Source organism: Panthera leo, chromosome E3 (assembly GCF_018350215.1).
Source record: "Panthera leo isolate Ple1 chromosome E3, P.leo_Ple1_pat1.1, whole genome shotgun sequence".
NCBI lineage: Eukaryota > Metazoa > Chordata > Mammalia > Carnivora > Felidae > Panthera > Panthera leo.
Window position 1 is genome coordinate 11,731,919 of NC_056694.1, and position 15,840 is coordinate 11,747,758.

General features: G+C 51.3%; 1 long non-coding RNA gene across 1 annotated transcript in view; it reads right to left on the reverse strand.

Annotated features, from left to right (window-relative positions):
* The window catches only part of LOC122210167, a 32,407-nt gene that overhangs the window by 15,047 nt on the left and 1,520 nt on the right, over positions 1-15,840 (reverse strand). The window contains exon 2 of the long non-coding RNA XR_006197949.1: positions 4,924-5,066. This is a non-coding gene — a long non-coding RNA (uncharacterized LOC122210167). The remainder of the gene's footprint in view (positions 1-4,923; positions 5,067-15,840) is intronic.

A 15,840-nucleotide genomic window follows, 5' to 3' on the forward strand; every position in this document is an offset into this window, starting at 1 on the left:
GTTCCTGATTTTCCCTTGTGGCCTGCTAGGAGAGAGGTTCAACTGTGAATGCCAGGAGAATCCCTTGACGACCTTGCTGCGCTCCGCACTGTGACGGCCCACAACCGGACAGCACTTCTGATATAACCATCAGCTCTTCTGGCTTGTTCCCTACATAGGCTCCGAAAGATATTTTTGTACCACAGGTAGGCACCTCTGAGCACAAGAACACAATAACCCCACCCCACCCCCTATCAATACCCTCATACTACACTCTCCCACCGCCTAACCTTGGCTGTCCCACATCAAGCTAGACCTCACGCTATCCTCAGATTCTGGGATTCGTGCTACCTGGCTTAGCAAGGCTCACCATACCGGCGGCCTGCTTGTCACAGGGTATTTCTGGCATGTGACATGATTCACGGAAAAAACTGAAAAAAAAAAAAAATCCATCAAGCCAGTTGTTGGAATTCACGTGGGCCTGCCTGCCAGAAATTTAACATTTCAAAGGCTTTAGGGAAAAATTGTGTCAGGACAAAGGATACTTAGAATAATAGATGTACAGCCATCTCTGTTCAGGGCAGCCTTCCTTGGCTATAAGATCTGTAAGTTGTTACTTAAAGATACATTTGTCACTTGGATTTGGTTTCGACACGGCCTCTGAAAATTACTCACATTCCCCGAGGCCACAGGACTGTCCCTACAACTTGAATAAATCGGGCATGTTTGAATCGATAAATAAAGGCATGCGTGTCCACCCACTCCGGCATCCCGGACATGGAATATTCTCCGGGGGAAAGTTCTAAGAAAGGCTTGAGAATTACCCCAAAGCTGCAGAAAAAATCCTTCCGGGGGCACGGTAAAGTGGGACACCCACCCACCTGTGCTAGAGTCAAGCACATCTCAAAGAGAGGAGGCAGGACCCATTGGGGGGAGACTTTGAAATCCGATGGATACCTTGTTTATTTTTTAAGAGGCTGTTTTAGAGCTGTTTTAGGGTTACAGCAAAATTAAGAGGAAGGTAAGAGAATTCCCGCACACACACCCCCATCCCCACACATGCACAGCCTCCCCCATTTACCAACATCCACCTCCGGAGCGTTACGTTTGTTGCAATTGACAAGCCTACGTGGACACGTCACAGTCGCCCAAAGTCCACAGTTTCCTTTAGGGTTCACTCCTGGGGTTGCACATTCTGGGGGGGGGGTTGACAAAAGAATAAAAGACGGCTATCCACTGTTAGAGTATCGGGGAAAAAAATTTCACTGCCCTCCTCGCTCTGTGTATTCATCCCATCCTCCCCTCCTACCCCTGGCATCCAACGATCGTTTTCCTGTCTCTGCAGGTTTGCCTTCTCGAGACTGTCGTATGGTTGAAATCATAAAGCATGTAGTCCTTTCAAAAGGCTGCTTTCCCTCAGTAACACGCTCGATAGCTCATTTCTTTTTAGCGCAGAATAATATTCCATCGTCTGGATGTGCCAGTTTTGTTTATCCATTCAACTTGCCGAAGGACATCTTAGTTGCGTCCGAGTTTTGACGATTATGGGTACCGCGGCTATAAACACCCGTGTTCTGGCTCTTGTGCGGACACGGTTTTCAACTCCTTTCAAAAACCGGAGTGCGATGGTTAGATTATGTGCTAAGAAACTGTCAGCCTGTCTTCCAAAGTGGCTGCTCCCTTTTGCGTTCCCACCAGCAGCGAACGAGACTTCCCGTTGTTCTCCAGTGCTCACCAGCATTTGGTGTTGTTGTTGCGTTGGATTTTGGCCCTTCTTATAGATGAGCGGGGCTTTCTCATAGCTGTTTTGACTTGCATCTCCTTGACGGCATATGACGTGGGGCATATTTCCATATGTGCATTTGCCGTATGTGGATCTTCATTGGTGAGCTGTCTGTTAAGGTCTTTGGCCTACTTTTTTTTTTAATGTTTATTCATTTTTTTTTTTTACAGCGAGAGCATGAGCGGGAGAGGGGCAGAGAGAGAGGGGGACAGAGGATCCGAAGCGGGTTCTGAGCTGACAGCAGTGAGCCCGACGCGGGGCTCGAACTCACCAACTGTGAGATCGTGACCTGCCCTGAAGTCAGCCACTCAACCGACCGAGCCACCCGGGTGTCCCTAGCCTATTTTTTAATTGAGCTGTTTCTTTACCGTTGGCCTGTCAGCGTTCTTGGTATATTTTGGGTACCAGGCTCTTCGCGGTTGTGTCTTTTGCCAGTATTTTCTCCCAGCCTGTGGCTAGTCTTCTCAGTCTCTCGAGCATGTTATTTTCTTGAGTTGTTGGGTGCAAGTCACAAGGGGGCTGGTGCCTGGCTCATTCCATGAAGAAGTGTAAATTAAAAAAGCATCAAGTCTTTGAGCACTTGCTTACCAGAGAGACGGGAGGGCATAGTGGTTAAAGCAGTTTGTGTATGTGCAGGTGGGGGTGGGAATGGGGGCCAGCAAATGCCCTGTGTCCTCCTCCTCCAGCTCCAATCCTGGTCATGCCATTTAATGGCTGGGCCAAACTACCTAACTGTGTCTGCCTTAGGCTCCTAACCTGTGGAGCCAGTCCCGAGAGGATATGAAGACATCTCCGGACGGCCATCAGCAAAGCACTGAGAACGACGTCAACGCCTTGTAAGCGCTCCGTCAACGGTAGCCATTATCGTAATGCACCCATTCCCGTTAGGGGTATTTTTAAGGATGCAGGAGAAAAAGACATCCTTACCCGTGGGCATATCCTATTATTTCATTGGAGAAGAAGATTAAAGGGCAAGGTAACAGGGGTGAAGAGTGAAAGTGAGCACAGGCCCCTTTGGAAAACATTCCCCATCAACTAAAGCCGAGCAAAAAGTCAGGGACAGAGTGGATTCTGAATACGTGTTTAAGTATTCCATTAATTATTCGACAGAAGGGCCAACCTCGGCGGGAGGTAAAGTGGAAACGTTGGAAATAAGACCGCCTAAGATGATTTGATGACCGAAAGTGGGGGGGAGGGACCGAATCCCAAAGGATTCGGTCAGATTTGGATTTGTGAGGGAAGAGGAGAAGAGCATACATAGCAGGTGGATGAATACTCGGAAGGGAGGACTGTATTCACAGGACGCGGAGAAGCCCGGCTGCAGAGGAAATCAGACAGGCGGCAAGGAGCCGTATTACTTGAAAATGGCTGAAGTCAGCTGCCAATTTCCAAACCAGATTGTGTAGCTGGAAACCACTGCTTTTAGAATCAAGTGCTAGATTTCACCTCCCCTCAAATCTACTTGTTAAGCAGCTGCTTTCAAAATAACCAGGGGAGGGGCGCCTGGGTGGCTCAGTCAGTTGGGCGTCTGACTCTTGATTTCCGCTCAGGTCATGGTCCGAAGGTTGTGGGATTGAGCCCCACGTCAGGCTCGGCACTGGGCGTAGAGCCTGCTTAAGATTCTCTCTCTCTCTCTCTCTCTCTCTCTCTCTCTCTCTCTCTCTCCCTCCCCTTCCCTCATCTGGAAAACAAAACAAAACAAAACAAATCAAAAACAGGTGATTGTTGAATTAAACTGTAGTGTTCACCTCGGCCTTCAAGACCAAGCTCTCCCACATAACGTATGTAACTTAGTTCTCCCTCCTGGGACAACTGTTGGATCTATCATTTCACTCTTGCGGGGGGATGTGGCGACGAGGTGATTTGGGATTCTGTTCATTTACACAACCCCCTAAGAGCAGCTCCAAGGAAATTGTTTAAATGTTGACCCCTTCCCCGCTAAATGTTCATTGGGTAAAATTAAGTCTGATACACAAGTAATTGGAAAACTTACATGCACGCAAAAGCCGACATGCAAATGTTCGTGGCAGCTTTATTTGTAATCACTAAAAACTGGAGGCAGCCGCGATGCTCTTCTACAGGTGAATAAATAAACTGTGGTATGTCTATACAGGAAAATACTACGCAACGATAAACAGGAGCAAATGGGCAAGCCACAAAAAGGCACGGATGCATCTTAAACACACATTGCTAGGTGAAAGAAGCCAGTCTGAAAGGGCTACATATGAACGATGCCCTCCCTATGATGTTCTAGAATAGACCAAACTATAGAGATTGCAGACAGATCAGTGGTTGCCACGGGATTCGGGGAAGGGAGTGGGGGCTGAAGAGAGGAGGCACGTGGGGTTTTGGAAGAGGTGGCCAAAGCAATCTGTGTGATCCTGTGATGGCAGATACATGACACGCGCTCGATAGCGGTTAAAAGCCGTAGAGCTTTACAACACAAAGGGCGAAGCTTCACGTGGGCAAATAAAAGGAGTCAGGTAGGAATTCGGGGGATCCCAGGATGGAACACAGAATGTGACCCCCAAAGCCCTCTAAATTACAGATGTGTGAGGCAACCCCAATAAGGAGGATGGGGAGGGGAGACGCTAACCTAAGACAGTTTGAAAAAGAGTAGACACAAAGCCCAGCCTCTAGAATTTCCATGGGGGGGCCCAGGTGCTGCTCAGAATGTAGGTCACGTTCACCCCCCTTAACCTTTAGGAAGCCTTTCCAGCCTTAGCCTTGTAAGTTAGCCAATTACCCTTGGTGTCCCCTGCGCCCTTTGCCCAGACACTAGACACATCTTAAGCGTCCGTGGGGTATGTAGACTGGGGACTGTCGTCCAGACCCGGCTACCCTAAGCTATGTAGGGATTTCTCCTTCAGGTCCCACAATTACTTAGGGCAGCAAACCAAGGCAGAGCTGAGCAGAAGGCAGTGGCAGCTAAGGGTAAGCGGGTCAACAGCCCATGGTGCCTTTCCAGGCCATGCATGCCATTCTTTGAATTCGATTAGTAAGCCAAGAGCAGCGGAGAGGCACGTCATCACGGTCCGTCACCGAGCCGCCCAGCTGGCCACACCAATCATTTTGAAACGTACCTGGGGTTTGCTCTAATCAGGTATGGTAAGACGACAGACACGGAGACGACTGCCTCGAGAGAAGAGTTTACCACTTACCATTCCCAAGAGGAGGGGGGACGTCACGTCACACAGGGGCCACAAGAGGAGGCACCAGGGTCGGTCAGAGCCGGAGTGAGAGGGAATCGCCGACAAGAGTCTCCCTTCTGGAGCGGTGGCAAGTTTTCAGTCACGGACGTTCCCTGTGGGGCAGGAAGCAAAGCACGGATGTTGGGATCTGCGGTTGGAAGGGGTGAAATGTGACCCCTGCAACCCCCCAGGGGTGGTAGGCGCGGTAAGGATTCGGACTCATGACTCCAAGACGTCAAACAGTCAACTACAGGTGATCAAGGTTGATCATTACGATGGGATCCTGAAGCAACAAAGAAAGAAAAGGGCGTTAAGCAAAAAGTAAGGAAATCTTGGGGCGCCTGGGTGGCTCAGTCGGTTGAGCGTCTGACTTCGGCTCAGGTCATGATCTCGCAGCCCGTGAGTTCGAGCCCCGCGCCGGGCTCTGGGCTGACAGCTCCGAGCCTGGAGCCTGCTTTGGATTTGGTGTCTCCCTCTCTCTCTGCCCCTCCCCTGCTCATGCTCTGTCTCTCTTACTCTCAGGAATGAATAAATGTTAAAGAAAAGAAATGAAAAAAAAAGTAAGGAAATCTGAATAAAGTGTAGAATTTAAGGCATCACGACATAGCAATATTCATTCATGAATTAGGACAAAGTAGCATCCTTTTTTTTTTAAGTTTATTTATTTTGAGAGAGAAAGAGAGAGCACAGGGAGGGGCAGAGAGAGAGGAAGGGAGAGAATCCCAAGCAGGCTCTGTGCTGCCAGTGCAGAGCCCGACGTGGGGCTCGATCTCACGATCCGTGGGATAATGACATGAGCTGAAACCAAGAGTCAGTCGCTTAACTGACTGAGCCACCCAGGCTTCCCACCAAGGTACCATCCTAATATAGGGTGACAGTTCTAGAGGACATAGGAAAACTTGGGAATGCTCTGGTGCTATCTTTATAACTTTTCTGTAAATCTGCAACTTTTCCAAAGTAAAAGTTGATGTCACAAAACTAACTGAGACAGAGTGTGGGCGGAGGAGGGGCACAGAGAGAGAGAGAGAGAGAGGGAGACACAGAATCCGAAGCAGCTTCCAGGCTCCGAGCTGCCGTGGAAAGGGCTGGTAAGAGATGCATCTGGAAAGGAACAGTAGGGCTCTAGCCATTAGGAAGCACTTGACGAACATTTGCTGATGAACTGAAGGAATGAATGGATGAATGACCAGAAGCTGAAAGTTCCTGTGTGATTTCCAGAGTCTCGAGTTTACTGCATAGGCAACAGGGAGCCACCTCAGGTTTCGAGAGGGGGTGTGACCCGATGTGTCGGCCATTAGACACTTGCCGCTCCAAAGTTTGGTCCATGGACCGGGTGGTTCACGCAACATCGGCGTTACCTGAGCGCTTGCAAGAGCCAGAGAAGCTGAGGTCAGACCCCAGAGGCACTGAATCTGAATCTGCATTTCACCAAGATCCCCTGGGTGCTTCCTCCGCACGTTTCAATTCCAGAAGAGTCACTTTCTTGAGATCGCTTTGTTGGTAGAGGGGGGGAAAAAGTCTTCTGATTTTGTTGGGTTGTGTTTTTGTTTTGTTTCATTTTGCAACAAGAAAAAGAGGGGGAGGGGGGAGGAAGGGAGAGAGGGAAGGGGAGGAAGGATGGAGAGAAGGTGTATTGTGGGACAAATACACAGCTTCCCCCATGACTGCTTTCTTCCACTGAGGTGCTGTGAGACGCAGTATCTCTAACTAGAAGGCTTCGGATCCCGGCCAGTTTCCTGCGGAGGGAGGTGGGCAGCCTTTGAAGGGGCTGCTGGGGAAACTGGGGACAGGGTAGGGGAGAACGGGACGGACCACCGGCGGCACAGCGCCCGGCGAACGTGGAACCCTTCTCCCCTCTGCCAGCAGCTGAAACCTACACTCCCATTTCCAGGAAAGTGGCCGTCGGGCTGGCCGCTGGGGGAAATCAAAGGCTCAGCGGGCCTCCGTAATGCACCCTCATTTTGTGCAGCCAGAGCAGAGGATGGGACGGCAGGGTACAACCGTCCCTGGCTCCCACTAGCCCGTCCAGCCCCTCTGTCCCCGGCCCTGCACGCTTGCCCGGGGCGGCCCAAATCTGGGCTCGTGCAGGGAAAGCAAATGGGAATCTCTGGCCGCCTCGGCCCAGGTGCAAGCGGCTGCATCGAGCGACCCACTTCTACTGCCTCGTCTATACTGCCTGTGCTGCTGGGGTGTCCTCCTCTGAGACACGCTCATCGAGATCTGTTATATTTACCCACGAAACAGCACGTGATAACGGCATCCTTACGTCTCAGCCTCTTATTTGAGACGAAAGATCTACCAGAGCCTTGCTCGCCTGATTGGCGCCCTGGGTTCAGCGGTCACTCGGGGAGCACGGGCAGGGCTGTATGTGGGGTTTTGTCCTCTCCCTCCCCTTCGTCGTTGGGCTGCTGAGAACGGAGCTCAATCTCCAGTACAGCCTGGCAGTCACTCAATTGCTCTGTGCCAAGCGTGTTCACACATCTCTTCCTTGAAGCGCCTCACGAAGCGCCCTGGAAGGTGGTCCCCTTGTCCCGAGTTTACGGACAGGGACATCGATGCCAGCAGCATGGATGGCGTTCTGCCCAAGGCCGGGCTCTTCCCTCTGCATTGCTAGTGACAGGGCGAACTCGGGGTCAAAATCCACTCAAAGGCACGGTCCTGGTTTCCTGAGGTCGAAATCTCTTGGAGGAGCCCTCCCTCCGGAAGAGTGCCAAGTGTATAATGGGACACCAAAGCCTCACGGGTGTTAGAGCTTTGGGTTTCCGGAACTCTCCATGATATCATATCTCAATGCTCGCGACTACAAGAACTGCAGGGCTAGGTCAGTATCCCCAGCTTCTGGAGACAGGGACTGAGCCCCGCAGAGAACAAGCCAGCAGCGTGGCCCCGTAGGGAAGAGATCTGGAAGAACGGAGGGGCGTCGAGGTACCCCACCCTCCCACCTGCGCGCACGGGCTCATGACTTCACCCGGCAGGAATTGGAATGAGTGGCTTGGGATTGAGGAGGCAGAACTGGAAAGCAATGACTGTTGCCTTTGAAAATCTGACTATTGCCAAGAGGGGGACACAGCAGCCTTGTTTTACGTGCACGTGTGGGTGCATGTGTGTGTGTGTTTTCCCGAAAGCATACGAGGAGTAAGAGAATCCAGCCTCTGAATGGGTCTCTGATGAATTGAGTCACCCTCTAGCTCAGTTAGATTCAGTTAAATACAGAGACAGGAGCCCTGAGCAGGGCGTATGGTGAGAACCAGAGTGGCCGACAAAGCAACCGGCTACCAACGGTGCTATTTGTCTGACGGTGTCATCGACTCAGTGTGAGGAAAGTCCACGGGATGATGATCGCCCAAGACTGAGATTCCCAAACCCACTGGGGAGCAGCACCCTGGCCCCCTTGCTCCCCTGGACCACATAATAAAGGTACTAGGTATGGGGCACAGAGCCGCGTGGACGGTTGTTGGTAGCAAGGTGGAAGCATTTAAGCTGGTGACACACTGACCATCTTTGAGCCTCATCTTAAGGGAATCCATCCAAGATCCTAAAGAGAGTGACTGCCAGACTCTGGAAACCTTGGTATTCCAAGAAACTGAGTAAACAGAACCATCAAGGGCCAATGGCTAAAAGGAGACATGGCCTAGCCATGGTCACACTCAACCCCACAGAGAGGCCATACTCAACCCCACAGAGAGGCCATATTCCACTCCACAGAGAGGCCATACTCAACCCCACAGAGAGGCCATACTCAACCCCATAGAGAGGCCATACTCAACCCCACAGAGAGGCCACACTCAACTCCACAGAGAGGCCATACTCAACCCCATAGAGAGGCCACACTCAACTCCACAGAGAGGCCATACTCAACCCCACAGAGAGGCCATACTCAACCCCACAGAGAGGCCACACTCAACTCCACAGAGAGGCCATACTCAACCCCACAGAGAGGCCATACTCAACCCCACAGAGAGGCCACACTCAACTCCACAGAGAGGCCATACTCAACCCCATAGAGAGGCCACACTCAACTCCACAGAGAGGCCATACTCAACCCCACAGAGAGGCCACACTCAACTCCACAGAGAGGCCATACTCAACCCCACAGAGAGGCCACACTCAACTCCACAGAGAGGCCACACTCAACCCCACAGAGAGGCCATACTCAACCCCACAGAGAGGCCACACTCAACTCCACAGAGAGGCCGTTCTCAACCCCACAGAGAGGCCATACTCAACCCCACAGAGAGGCCGTACTCAACCCCACAGAGAGGCCGTACTCAACCCCACAGAGAGGCCGTACTCCACTCCACAGAGAGGCCGTACTCAACCCCACAGAGAGGCCATACTCAACCCCACAGAGAGGCCATACTCCACTCCACAGAGAGGCCATACTCAACCCCACAGAGAGGCCATACTCAACCCCACAGAGAGGCCATACTCAACCCCACAGAGAGGCCATATTCCACTCCACAGAGAGGCCATACTCAACCCCACAGAGAGGCCATATTCCACTCCACAGAGAGGCCATACTCAACCCCACAGAGAGGCCATACTCAACCCCACAGAGAGGTCATACTCAACCCCACAGAGAGGCCATACTCAACCCCACAGAGAGGCCATATTCCACTCCACAGAGAGGCCATACTCAACCCCACAGAGAGGCCATACTCAACCCCACAGAGAGGCCATACTCAACCCCACAGAGAGGCCATACTCAACCCCATAGAGAGGGCCATACTCAACCCCGTAGAGAGGCCCGTACTCAACTCCGTAGAGAGGCCCGTACTCAACCCCGTAGAGAGGCCCGTACTCAACCCCGTAGAGAGGCCCGTACTCAACCCCACAGAGAGGCCATACTCAACCCCACAGAGAGGCCATATTCCACTCCACAGAGAGGCCATACTCAACCCCACAGAGAGGCCATACTCAACCCCACAGAGAGGCCATACTCAACCCCACAGAGAGGCCATACTCAACCCCATAGAGAGGCCATACTCAACCCCGTAGAGAGGCCTGTACTCAACCCCATAGAGAGGCCCGTACTCAACCTCATAGAGAGGGCCGTACTCAACCCCAGTGTGGACAGTTGGCATGGAGAAGCTGCCAGAAGCATGCGGAAGTGACATCAGTTTAGCCTCCGTGGTGGTAGCAGCCATCATGTGACCCAGCGTGGGCAAGGGTGGGGAGACGAGAGCCATGATGGCAGCGTCCAGCAGTCCACAGAACAGGAGGCAGGACTGAGTCCCGAGGAGCAGGATAGAGTGGGGGGCCCTCTCAGATGATGCCCGAGGGACCCCCACTCACTGGAGACCAGCAGGTCCCCTGTCTTACTTGATTATATCTTACTCAAACTTTGTTTTTAAAAGCTGATTTATTTATTTTTTGAGAGAGAGTGCTAGAGAGGAAGGGGCAGAGAGAGGGAGAGACAGAATCCCAAGCAGGCTCCTCACTGTCATCGCAGGGCCCGATGCGGGGCTTGAAATCATGAACCACCTGAGCCAAGATCAAGAGTAAGTACACTTGGGGCACCTGGGTGGCTCGGTCGGTTGAGCGTCCAACTTCAGCTCAGGTCATGATCTCGCGGTCCGTAAGTTCGAGCCCCGCATCGGGCTCTGTGCTGACAGCACAGAACCTGCTTCAGATTCTGTGTCTCCCTCTCTCTCTGCCCCTACCCCGCTTATACTCTGTCTTTCTCTCAAAAATAAGTAAACATTGAAAAATATTTTTTAAAAGAAGAGTCAGACGCCACCCCAGCGTCCCTATACCATATTCAACCTTTAAAACCCAGCTCCAAGGACACTCCCTGAAGCATTCTTTTCTAGAAATGGGTCATCCTCTGAACTCCTGGAGCTCCCAGAGCTCTTAACCTTATTGTGCATAATATCTTCCGTCCTGTACTTTGGCTGGCTGTGGTCCATTTGCTCCAATTAATTTTTCTAGACCACAGCCACCTGTCCTGTGTCCCTCTGTCCCCTTTACATTGAACATCTCTTTTTAGATCAAGAGACCTCCTCTCCCAATCCACCCAGCCTGAGCCCATAGGGTGATCTTGTTTTGAATGAATGGCTGCATGCGTGATAAAGGCGAGAGGGAGGCTGGGTCAGGGAGGGAGATGGGGTGCTTTTGAGTCCTCTGGGAAAGAAATCGATGAGGCTTTGGCCTCATTTTCCCAGGAGGGGTCCAGGCTTGCTCACAGTGGGTGAGCCAAGAGAGGGAGGGGGCGAGACGGCCAGGGCAGGTGCATCGGGGCGCATCAGTTCGACAGGGAGGAAATGCCCTTGACAGGGGCAGCGTGCTCAAGGGGCCCGGCCCTGGGTATGCACCGTTCCAGCTGCGTTCCCAGGAATTAGAGGCAGAGAAGGCAGGGGAAGGGACTCATCTCAGAGCCTGGTGGGTGAGGGGACAGGAAGGGGGGCGGGCGGGGGGTGGCGACGACACCTCGGCTGACTAATTAAAGCCTTTGGTAGCTGGCCCCCACCAGCTCGAGCAGATTATCACTGCTGACTCAGCTCCCCGCCAAGGCCAGACGCACCGCTCCCTTTTTTCCTGCTTGATTTGCCTAATGGAAGCTGACAGTGAAGTTCAACCCTGATTGTCAGATTTCAGTAGGAACCTCAAGGAGGGGGGGAGAGGAAGGCAGACATTCGAGGAATAAAAATAGCTCACATAATGAGATCCTTTATTTAGCTGAACTGCTTCTTTAATGACTCACCTCTCCGTCCCTCCCTCCCTCCCTCCCTCCCTCCCTCTCTCTCTCTCTCTCACACACACACACACACGCACACACAGTTGTGCACACAAATTTCTGATTTGCACGTAAAGCTTGCCTCGGTCCTGTAGGAAAGAGGCCATCCATCCTGGACCATACGGTCTGCAAAAGCGGATGTCCCTTAATGGCAAAGTTGGGAGATATTTTCCCTCATCCCTCTAACCAGAATTGCTGCTCCCCAGGCTCATTCAATGGTCCAGTTTCCAATATGTGAGCCAGGAAATCGGTCCGGCCGGCACAACCAAACACACGGGTAGGCCCTCGCGACCCTGGCCGGTTCCTCATCCATCCGTGCCTCCGGCTCTGTGAACTGAGGTCTCGAAGGTCCGGATCACTTCTTAAAACCTGAGCTCCTCATCAGAAGGGTCAGGCTGACCGCTTGTGAGGAGGAAACAAAATGGCGCAAGGAAGCCTCCAGGTACTCTGCGCGACACAGCGTCTGGGCAAGAATGCCATTGCCCTCCCTCCTCTGCTGTGCGGTTTGTTCTCCGTGAGGTCACAGGAAGTCACCTGCTAACTGGACGTGTCCGGGTTAAAAACCTAGCTCTAAAACGGGAGGTTGAGGGCACCTGGGTGGCTCAGTCAGTTGAGCGTCCGGTTCTCGGTTTCGGTTCAGGTCGTGATCTCAGGGCTGTCGGATGGAGCCCCACGTGGGGCTCTGCTCCGAGCATGGAATTCTCTCTCTCCCTCTGTGCCCCTCCTCCACTCATGCGCGCTCTCTCTCTCTCTTTCTCTGCCTCTCTCTGTCTCAAAACAAATAAATAAGCTTAAAAAAAAATAAAACGGGAGGTGGGGTCGTAATGCAGGCAGTTCTGCGTGTTTGTGAGCGCCGTGCACTGATGTTCGACGTCAGTATCCTGGGTCATATTTGCGTGCGCTGACGAGGAGGGGATCTGGGGACCCCAGTAGGGCCACATGGGCCTGGACTAGGGCGGGACTCTCTGAATGAGCGCCTCCTTACGCTTTGTCCCCTGTATGCCTCCCACGGCTGAGGGCCACGTGAGGGAGAGACAGAAAGGCCGGCGGTCGGCATGATGTGACTCCATCGTCCTGAAGGTATGGCTGAACAAAGACCGTCTCACGCTAGCTAATGGCTCAAGAAGAGAATTCCAGAGGGCAAGTTCCGATCTATTGCCTACAGCCAACCCGGCCTCACGGATTCCCAAACCCAGCGGGGAAAGGCAGGCCAGAGGTGACAAGAAGGTCACTCTTAAAAATTGAGCTGCGGAGCGTCTTGCGGAGCGGTTTTTTTTCCCCTTTGAATGTAGACCGTATTTTTCTTTTCTGTTTATTTTTCTTCCCCTACTCTAACAAAATCCTTTTTTTTAATGTTTTAATTTAATTTTTATTTTATTTTGTTTTATTTTTTTATTTTAGAGAGAGAGCATGAGTGGGGAAGAGAGGCAGAGACAGAGAGAGAAAGAGGGAGAGAATCTTAATCAGGCTCCATGCTCAGCATAGAGCTTGACGTGGGGCTCAATCCAACGACCCTGGGATTGTGACCTGAACCAAAATGAAGAGTAAGACGCTCAGCTGACTGAGCCACCCAGGCGCCCCTCTAACAAGACGCTTCTTGAGTGGCGGCTGCCATTTTTAATGGTGAGCATCTGCCCCCCATTTGTCAACATTTCCTCCCTATCTCTTGTGCCACAGAGGAGGGACCTGAGGCACAGAGAATGTATGGAAGTTGCCCAAGATGGAGGCAGCTAACAAAGGTCAACTGTCCAAAGCCTGAATTATTCTGTTCCCTGTAAGATGTTCCCTCCTTACTTTGTCAAGAGGAAACACAAGGCATAGTGAGGCAGGAAGGGACCAAAGAACAAAACCTAGTCAGTGGCCCCAGGACCTTGGAACTTACTGTTGTGCATGGACTCCTATGTTTTTGAATAGGCTCATGGGAGGGAGCCACACAAACCCCTACCTGAGACGCCTGTATTTCTCACTATGGACCTCTTCCTTAGGGTTCTCTTGGTGTCTCCCCCACAGGCAAATCTTCCGTGTGATTCTCAGGAGTCAGCACAGCCAAGCAGCCCTGGTCAGCCCGCCCACCTCTCCCTTCTCCCTCCTGTGTATGACCTTCATATACATTGACGCTTGTTGTCGGGTGATAGTCTCTAAACCCACGCTCTACGCGTTGCCATGCAAAGCAACAAAAAGACCCGCTTTTTCAAGGGTCTCTGAGTGGCTAAATTAGTACAAATGTTTAACTACTCTCGCAAGGCAGGCATGGTTTTTATCTGTCACCATCTTCAGTGGACTGTTAACTTTGAAGACAGGACAGAATAAGAACAACCATGGAAGACGGGGTTCCCCAAGTTTTTCCCCCTTCCTGTTCCACCTGCTTCGTGACCAAGTGAGTAGAAAAGTGGCCAGTGGGGGCCTGGGGACAAGACAGAAACAGCAAGAGAACTCGGAATCCATGAGAGAAGCAGGATGCTACCCGATTCTCATCTGCCGGGCTCGTTCACTTCTGCTCCACACCTGCCAAAGCCTTCTGCTTTCTCCTCATCCAGGGGGACAAACTGACCATCACCAAGTCTGCCCATGAAACCCCAGAGGAATCTGAATGAAATAAGCAGAATGGCCGCTCAAACAGAGGGAAGGAACATGGGAGGGGGTCACTGTCATTGGTGGTTGAGAGATCGCAAGACACTGAAAGAAGACAAAAGCCCGATAAAGGTGGGTTGATGGATAAAAGGGAAGGCCCTTAGCTCAGAATAGGCTGAGGAAGGGATATGATGGTGGAGAAGCTGGTCTTCTGGGAAGAGTTTGGGACAGACTCTAGACCAGAGGTCTGGGAGAATAGAGGCGGGCAGAAACAGAGGGAGCAGAGGCAAAGAACTTCACTGAACAGTTGTTTGTCCTCAGAACAGCTAGGCCGTTAACCCTTCCCTCGACGCCCGTCCTTATGGAATGGAACGGAGAACTGCGAGATGTTCTGGGACAGAAGCCAAGAAGCAGCTGGATTGAGATAGAAAAGGCAGTTTGGGAGGATCCAGGAAGTGTGTTTGCAGTAAAGAAACCGGGTGCTTTTATAAGTGGAATCGAGGACAGACTGTGCATTTTTGAGGACGTGGGGAAGACACAGTATTGTTTTATCAGCAGACAAGAGGGAAGGAGGGAGGGAGGGAGGGAGGGAGAGGGGGATGGGGGAAGGAAGGAAAGGAAAGTAGGAAGGAAGGAGAAGAAGGAAGGAAGGAAAGAAGGAAGAGGAAGGAAGGAAGGAAGGAAGGAAGGGGAAGGAGAGGAAGGAAGGAACGAAGGAAGGAAAGAAGGAAAGAAGGAAGGAAGCAAAGAAGGAAAGAAGGAAGGAAGGAAAGAAGGAAGGAAGGACCTCCAATTGGGGGAAAGAAACTCAGGATCCAAATATAAAGCAAAATAAAATGGAAATGTTTCTGAGTCATTAACAGAGTATTCCAAAAAAGGAGAGAGAAATTCTACTCAATCTACATGTTAGAAATCTTTTCTCTGGAGTGGGTATTATTCCCAAGAAGACAATATAATCCTGATCTCCACTATGGCTCTGTAGACTAAAAATTTCACATAGTTATGTTAGGGTGAATTGTTTTTTCAAGTTTTAGAATGAATCTATAGGAAAAGTTAACAAGCCCTCATTTGGGTTGTGGGACACCATGATTGCGTTTTCAGTCTTGATCTCATACAAGTGATGTTAAGTTGACAGGTGGGAGAATGGAGGCAGGGAGGCAGGAAGGAGAAGAAGCGGTGAAAAGGCCAACATGAGTAAGACTCCACTTCGATGGCGTGAAGTCAGGCATCTGCTATAATGTTTATTCAAGAAGCTTCAGAAGTTTAAATATACTATTTAAAGTGGTAAGCATTGGGGCATCTGGATGGCTCAGTCGGTTAAGCATCAGACTTAGGCTCAGGTCATGATCTTAGGGTGGGTGAGTTCAAACCCTGTGTCGGATGAGCACAAGGCCCGCTTTGGGCGAGCCCCGCTTCTCTCTCTCTGCCCCTTGTGGGATTCTCTCTCTCTTTCCCCATTTCTCTCTCTCACTGCCCTTCGCTCGCTTGTGCCCTCTCTTTCAAAATAATAATAGAATAGAATAGAATAGAATAGAATAGAATAGAATAGAATAGAATAAAACTGTGAGCATCACCACGGG